We start from the raw sequence: 9,050 nt of genomic DNA on the forward strand, positions 1-9,050 counted from the left end.
CGGGATACCGTAAACAGACTATTTTGCTTTGTTTTGCCTAAGCAATGACTAACAAACTTTCTTTAGGGTCTGACATTGTATATACTATACAATTTTTGGGGTATTAACTAAATACATGTATACAGTTTTTGATTCCTTTTATACTTTTTCACAAATTAGCTCCCCTCCCCCCCCCTTTTCTTTTTGTAATCTGCCCTGGGGGCGGGAGGTCTCCCAATTTCGGTTTCTAGGGTCACCTTATGCTTCCATATGAGCTGAGAACTTAATTTAAAATGGGCCTCGATTTTTTTGAGTCACTTGAGAAAAAGTGACTCTATGTAATCGGTCAGTGTTAGTCTGTCCGGCCGGCCGTCCGGCCAGCCGTCCGTCCGGCCGGCCGTCCGGCCGGCCGTCCGGCCGGCCGTCCGTAGACACCACCTTAACGTTGGACTTTTCTCGGAAACTATCAAAGCGATCGGGCTCATATTTTGTTTAGTCGTGACCTCCAATGACCTCTACACTTTAACGATGGTTTCGTTGACCTTTGACCTTTTTCAAGGTCACAGGTCAGCGTCAAAGGAAAAATTAGACATTTTATATCTTTGACAAAGTTCATCGGATGTGATTGAAACTTTGTAGGATTATTCTTTACATCAAAGTATTTACATCTGTAGCCTTTTACGAACGTTATCAGAAAAACAAGGGAGATAACTAGCCTTTTCTGTTCGGCAACACACAACTTAACGTTGGGCTTTTCTCGGAAACTATAAAAGTGACCGGGCTCAAATTTTATGTGAACGTGACTCATTGTGTTGTGAATAGCAATTTCTTCCTGTCCATCTGATGCCTCATATAATATTCAGAACTGCGAAAGTGACTCGATCGAGCGTTTGCTCTTCTTGTTAAAAAAAAATTCCGGGGGGGCATGCCCCCGGACCCCCCTAGCATGCTCGGCGCTTCGCGCCATCGGTTCGGCGCTTTGCGCCTTCGCTGATAAGATACAAAAACAAAAAAAAAGAACTTTGCACCCCCCCTTTCAAAACCCAGATCCGCCCCTGTGTGTGTGTGTGTGTGTGTGTGCGTGTGTGTGTGTGTGTGTGTGTGTGTGCGTGTGTGTGTGTGTGTGTGTGTGTGTGTGTGTGTGTGTGTGTGTTTCTGTATGTGTGACGGAGTGATTGAGTTTGTGTTACTGTTTGTCGATTTCTTACGTGAGCCTTGATGGCTTCGCCTCTTGTTATTTTTATCACAATGCAAATCTAGGTTTGAGCAAAGGGCAAACATGGCACTGATCCAAGACGCATTCTTTCTTTATTTGGTGTTTAACGTCGTTTTCAACCACGAAGGTTATATCGCGACGGATCCAAGACGCAAAGAAACATACAAAGACGTAGGCCCTAGTGTAAAGCAGGAAACCGATGAGTGACCATCAGTCGTTCAGAAGTTGAGTTGCTTGCCTGTGTCTGTTGTAGTGGTTTTGTTGCTTCCAGGAGATAATCAAAATGAAGCGGTTCTAACCTCAAGAACACGTTGTACTAGTACTCATTTTCATTTTTCTTCATACAAAGTACAGAACGTCCATTGTCGTCGCGCCAAGGTCTGATGTCGGCTAACATAACCTCTGATTATTTTAGCCTTCTCCTCTCACGTCTTTGATATTCGCGCCATAAAAGGTGAACCGACCTTCACCTCGTCTCAGGAGCATGGTGTGGCAAGCATTCTTGCGTGCGAAACCGATCGTGTATCTTGGCCTTTAATGGATTCATTTAAAAAACGATCACCACACATATGCTTCAGAATCCAAACATAATGTGAGCATTCTTCTACGGATAATCACATTTTCTGTCGGATTAACGCGGTTGTCCGACAATGGTGCTTGAGGAGAGCAACACTGCAATCGGGCAACTCCCCGTGCAAAGACGAACAATCAATTGGTTTAAACAAGTTTATTCAGTAAATTTCATTGGACTATTGCTGCATACATGAAATAAGGAACATGGAGCACAACAAGCTAGGCTTATGAGCGTACTCTTAAAAGCAAATGAAATGTGGCGGACGATTGTAATATAACAAGTTTGAAATAATGTCAAATAATAATGGTGAATTATGGTTACTACATTACCATTACTACATTTAGTCAAGCTGTGGAACTCACAGAATGAAACTGAACGCACTGCATTTTTTCACAATGTCCGTAGTCCGCCGCTTGTGCAAAACGGAGTGAAACTGACGAGCCTGTTTGTGTTTAGCGCGGTAGTGGTTTCGCTGTGCTGCATAGCACGCTTTTCTGTGCCTCTCTTCGTTTTAACTTTCTGAGCGTGTTTTTAATCCAAACATATCATATCTATATGTTTTTGAATCAGGAACCGACAAGGAATAAGATGAAATTGTTTTTAAATCGATTTCGGAAATTTAATTTTGATCATATTTTTAATTTTCAGACATTGTTTTTAATCCAAATATAACATATTTATATGTTTTTGGAATCAGGAAATGATGTAAAATAAGATGAACGTAAATTTGGATCGTTTTATATTAAAAAAAAAATTATTACAATTTTCAGATTTTTAATGACCAAAGTCATTAATTAATTTTTATGCCACCAAGCTGAAATGCAATACCGAAGTTCGGCCTTCGTCGAAGATTGCTTTACAAAAATGTCAATCAATTTAATATAAAAAGCCGGATATGACGTCATCATAGACATTTATCGAAAAAATGAAAAGAACGTGTGGGGATATCACACCCAGGAACTCTCATGTAAAATTTCATAAAGATCGGTCCAGTAGTTTACTCTGAATCGCTCTGCACACACACAGACACACACACACACACACAGACAGACACACATACACCACGACCCTCGTCTCTGTGTTAAAACATTCAGTCAAAACTTGACAAAATGTAAAAACACAATGCTAAACTAACATCAGTACTCACACGCACTCGCACACTCACTCGCACACACACGCATACAATGACTTCCACATGGTAGAAAATAGAATACTACCAGAACAAGAAAATGTAAACAGTATTGCACATGGTCGTTTCGAACATGGATGAGATAAATGCATTCATTATTCAAAACGTTTGCTTAATGAGATAAACCTAAATAACTGGTCAAATATCAATGCATTTTCGCTGTCTGACTTGTCTCTATTGCCATACAGAAAATCATCAGCGGTTAGCAAATCATAGTTGGACAGTGTTGACAAGGTGACTTCACGTATTTGAAGAGATAAGAGGCAATGAAAAATATAGTGCTCCGCATTTTCAACAGGATAACCACAAGTGCATGACGGGTCGACGGGCGCTGTGGCGGGGTGGTAGGAAGGTCGAGGGTTCGAATCCCGGCCGCGGCCGCCTGGTGGGTTAAGTGTGGAGATTTTTCCGATCTCCCGGCCAGGTCAACTTATGTGCAGACCTGCTAGTGACTTATCCCCCTTCGTGTGTACAAGCAAGCACAAGACCAAGTGTGCACGAAAAAATCCTGTAATCCATGTCAGAGCTCGGTGGGTTATAGAAACACGAAAATACCCAGCATGCTTCCTCCAAAAGCGGCGTATGGCTGCCTTAATGGCGGGGTAAAAAACGGTCATACACGTAAAATTCCACTCGTGCAAAAACACGAGTGTACATGGGAGTTTCAGCCCACGAACGCAGAAGAAGAAGAAGCATGACGGGTCGGGAATTAAATGTCTGTCAAATAGATCACTATTTAGATTGCAGATTCCCAATCTAAGTCTGCAATGGATAATTTCTGATTTTCGATCAGATGTGTATCTATACGAGGGAACAACAGAATCATCAGAACTAATACGTTTTTTAAATAACCCAATAGAATCAAGTTGTTTTACAGTATCTGGAAGCTCATTCCACAAGGAAGTCGAAGACAGAAAAAATGACTTTTTATACTGTTCAGTTCGAGAGTGGGGAGTCTGTCTGTCGAGTGGTCTTCGTCTATGGTAAGGGTTCACAGAAGCAACGAGAGGAGGCAGACGTTCTAGTAAGTACGCGTGCATTAACTAATTTGAAATACAAAATCAATTTGTGTCTTTTTCGCCTCTCCTTCAGTGTTGTAAATCCTGATTCATCGTACAATTTTTGATGACTCGTGCCACGAACTGCACCTATAATGGTTCTTATGGCATCAAGATGCAAGTTTTCTAATAAAGTAGCTAATCTGTCAGAACAATTGTCCCAAATGACGTCAGAAAAATCAAAATGGGGAATAATAAAAGATTTATACGTAAGTTCAAGTGCCTTTCGGCTAAGGCGATACTTATAGGACCGAAAACACGTACTTTTGATATAATTGACTGAACATGTGATTCCCATTTGCAGTCGCTCTGAATCAGTACACCAAGATGTTTGTGAACGTGGTTTTCTCTGAGAACAATCTGGCATCTCCTTCTAGTCTGAGAATTTCGAAATTAAAGGTTAAACTAATACAATCAAATTTTTAAACTGCACGGTTTTAGAATAACAAGGGAGTGATAAAGTTATAGCAAACAAATCCGCTTTTGTACATGTGTCGGAAGAACGTTAAATCTTCGCTCGAAATTAGCTGCTCCGCAATATTGACTCAAATCGCCTTCCATACCGGAAGTTGACATGACCTTGAAAAAATGTCTGCAGCAGACGACACTGCCTATGGAACCTTGAATATTAATGATCATTGCTAAATGTAGAGATTTAACAAGTAGATGACACAACTGATTTAGCTGTTGTTATCGCGTACGCGTGGTTATTGAGTGAATTGAGCGATAGCTTCGAAGTTTACCCGCCACGACAATTCGAACACTTGCATTGAGTGTACCTGACATTTTTGTGCCTAGCGCTGTAGTTTTTTTTAAAATGTTTTATCTTTGTTTAGTCTTCTTTCTTATAGATGTATTGCGTTGTGATAATGAAGCAAACAAAACAGAGGGGTGAAGTAGGGTTTTAGTCTTCGCCGTGTACGAAAAGTATGGCAAGCCGACTTATGACTAGAATATGACTGAAATGTTTCTGTTTGATGTTCAAATTTGTGGGGTTTTTAAGAGCGCCTGTGAACATATGCGCTTATGCGTGCGTGCGCATACGTGCGAGTGTATGCATGCGTGTGTATGCATCTAATTGCATGCGTGCATTTGCGTACTTACATGCGGACTGCGTATGCGTCCGTGCGTATATACTCGTGCATGCGTTTACGTGTCAGTAGCGGGTGTATGTAAAAGCCACTTCTACTTCAAAACTAATGCTTTGGGGGTAAAAAAATATCACTAAAGAGGTCAGTCTGTTTAATATTATGCATTAGATTTCTTTAGCTAAGGCCAACAACAAAAAATAGTCTGTTTACAGTATCCCGACCGACCCTATTTTTTCGCGCGACCCTAGACTTTTTTTTGGCATTTGGGGAGAAAAAAAAAGAAAGAACAAAAAAATTCTTTGTTTTTTGGCCAAATAACTTAAAAATATGGTTTTGTGGAGAAAAAAAAAATCCCGACCTACCGACCCTATTTTATTTGCCTATGTTACCGTAAACAGACTATTTTTTGTTGTTGGCCTAAGCCATTATTATGATACCTTTACAGAATGACGAGGGAAAATGCATCATCTGCCAAATCAAGTCATGCAATGAACTATAGTTAAACTCGATTGTGTTGGATTTCTGTATTTCACTGGTTCAACCGCGGCGGTCCCTGGCCTCTCCTGATTGGTCAACTTGCTCCGCGTTATGAAATCTACATAGAGACTAGAACTGGGCCAAAGCTTATGATTTTGACATAAGCTCATGCGCAGAGGTGACGGCATAAGCGTAAGGCAAGTGTGACACCCTGCATAACGCAAATATGACAGGGCCTTTAGCCCGTGTCTTGAAACAGCTGAAACACTCTTTTGGGTTGCCGTTTCAATGACAATGTTAACCAAAAAGTTAAAGAAAAAAACAATGTTCAGTTGCGAAATGACAGCAGATTGAGCATTTAGTCCGGTTTCTATGATAGTTGTGGTCCAGTGAACGATACCTTCCGCCTGTGATCAGTGAGAGCAATCCGTTGAAGAACAGTTACTCCGCTTATTCGTCTTCAGGTAATTTCCCCTGCCATAAGTTTCCTTGCAGATCTGCAGTCGTGTAGTGAAATGAACTAGTGTCATTGGAAGATTCTTCTCAGTCAATGATCGAAGCACAGTAAGTTCTATGCCGACAGAAGTCACTTTGGGACAACACGACGATTGACTTTATTTATGAACCCAAAGGCAACGATATCGACAAGAATGTATGCATTTGACTTAAATGAAACATTTATAGACAGTTTGCAACTCACCAGATCTGTCAAAGAGCCTTCACTCGGGAAAAACGATGATTTTTATCAGACCGGTATCGGAAACAATGGTAACCTGAGTTCCTCCCTCCGTGGCGACGTGACGGCGCACATTTGTTTGTTTGTGGCTGTTAATCGCATAACAACACAGTTGAAATGTGTGTATAATAGCATCCATGTGTCCGAATCAGTTCGTTATCTGCGTTCCGATGGTTATTCAGTGTGAGTGGAGTTACTTTGAATCGAAAGTCGAAGGTAACATGCGTTCCATGTGTGACAGCGTGGACACATTTGATTGCAATATTTTATACAAGAAGTAAATTTCATTGATTATAAATTTTGTATGCATTGTTTGGGTAGTGTATCTGCTTTTCTACTTTGAAGCTCATTTGGAGTGATACGCTGATCGAAGTGAGGTAGGGCCTACCCTAAGTGTGACATCAGTCGTATGCAGGTTACGCCTCGGAACACACTCTCATTTCAAAAAGACAACAATAAGTGGCAACATTTTAAAAAATGCATCAGTTTTATTAGATACTATTTGAAAAAACCCAGGACAGACACGATTGTTATCAACAATATAGAACGTGAGGCAAGTCGGCAAAAACGCTCCTAGTGTGCGTTCCCGTTTGGCATTTTCACAGTAAATTTTGATATTACCATATTTATTGAATGATCGTGGTATTTTCTTTGATTGTGGTGATTTTACTATCTCTCTGTCATGTACTGGGTGCTTTGTGGCCAGTTTCTCCTCTAAAGACTGTATTAAAACATGCGTCCGAATGAGCTGACCCCCACTTGTCACCAGTAGCAAAGAACAATTACCTCAACTCGTCAACCTGCATGCGCATGATCCGGTAGTTGTTGTTTTTTGAATCGCCAGACGCACTCACACACACACACACACACACACACACACACACACACACATGCTCGCACACACACACACACACACACACACACACACACACACACACACACACCCACGCACACAGACTCGCCTCAATCTCTCAATCTCAAGTCTCCAGCAATACTGTTGGTGACAGCACATACACAAACAAGTTTTGAACGCACACAGCCGCAAGTCATGTGACACAAAAAGCGTGATTAAACACCAACCTGCTCTGTTACGTTCAGTCAAGCACACGACAACAATACAGCCAGAAACATGGACAATTAAATAAAAGAACATGTGCCGGTACCCAAGGTCTTCGTTAGCAAATAAAAGGAGAGATGACAGAGAAAGAAAGAAGAAAGTCAGCAAAGAGAAGGAAAGACAGTACCACATCTCGGTTCGACAAAACAAAGTGGGGAGGGAAATAGAGAAAGAGGGGGGGGGGGGGGGGGGGGCGGAGTGGATGACGATGATGATGGAACTTTATTTTACAAGGATAAGGACATTGCCGTATCATAGAGAGAGAGAGAGAGAGAGAGAGAGAGAGAGACACAGAGAGAGACAGAGACAGACAGACAGACAGACATACAGACAGAGAGAGAGAGAGATTGACAGAGAGAGAGGGAGACATAGAGAGAGAGATAGACACAGCGAGAGACAGAGAGTGAGAGAGAGAGAAAGATAGAGACAGACAGACAGACAGACAGACAGACAGACAGACAGAGACAGACAGACAGACAGAGAAAGAGCGAGAGAAAGAGGGTGACTGACTATTAGGGTTTAACGTCCTATTAGACCTGTTGGCCTATATTGGGACAGGTATTGGTAATACGCTAAAGATAGGCTGTTTTCTTCGACACACCAGCATTGGGTTTGTCTCGTCAAAGTAACAAACTACGATCATATTAAGAGATGATACATGCGTGTCTTCGTGTTCTTCAAGCCATGAGACTTTCGCTGTGAACTTGGGATCTTTTTCGTGCGCAGGGGTGTTGAACTTTGAACTTTATTTATTTATCGAGGGTAACAGAATAAGCAAAGTATACATGCTTTTTTTCGTCCGGCCCTCGCCCATTGAGGGTAACTCGATTAATAACAAGAAGAAATAGAAGTTAAGTTAATTACAATACAATGTATGTAATTAACATGTCAAACAATTAAAAAAGACATTTCAAAATGCAGTGAATATCAAGCAATGATGTAATATTATCACATAATTATTTACTTGAGAGAGAGAGAGAGAGAGAGAGAGAGAGAGAGAGAGAGAGAGAGAGAGAGAGAGAGAGAGAGAGAGAGAAGGCAGTGGAACACACATACACAAACACGCATACACACACACACACACGCACGCTGGCACACACACACACACACACACACACACACACACGTACGTGCGTGCACTCTGGCACGCACGCACGTACACCGCACAGACACATGCACGCACGCACGCACGCACGCACACACACACACACAAACACGAGCACAGACAAGCGCTGTCTCGGTCCACGAGTGTATGTCAGCAACTCGGCATCCTACAAAGAGGAAAATGCAAAAGCCCCTTTTAAAGGAACGCTAGGCCGGAAGAGAAAATGGTTATGTTGCTTGGTATCGCACATGTCCTTCAAGGGAGTGATAAAACAACAAGGGAAATATGGGGTCAGCGATAAGAGCATTGGCAATACCGCTATCGCTCCAACATTGCATTGCAACAGTCCTTGTACTTTCTATAGCCATTATAGGCCGGACAACCAGCGTCGTTGCGGTGCGATATAGAGGTAGAGAGAGAAAGAGAAAGAGAGAGATATATATATATATAGAGAGAGAGGTAGAAAGAGAAAGAGAGAGAGAGATAGAGGTAAAGAGAGAGAGAGAGC

This window comes from Littorina saxatilis, linkage group LG11, assembly GCF_037325665.1.
Source record: "Littorina saxatilis isolate snail1 linkage group LG11, US_GU_Lsax_2.0, whole genome shotgun sequence".
Taxonomy (NCBI): Eukaryota; Metazoa; Mollusca; class Gastropoda; order Littorinimorpha; family Littorinidae; genus Littorina; species Littorina saxatilis.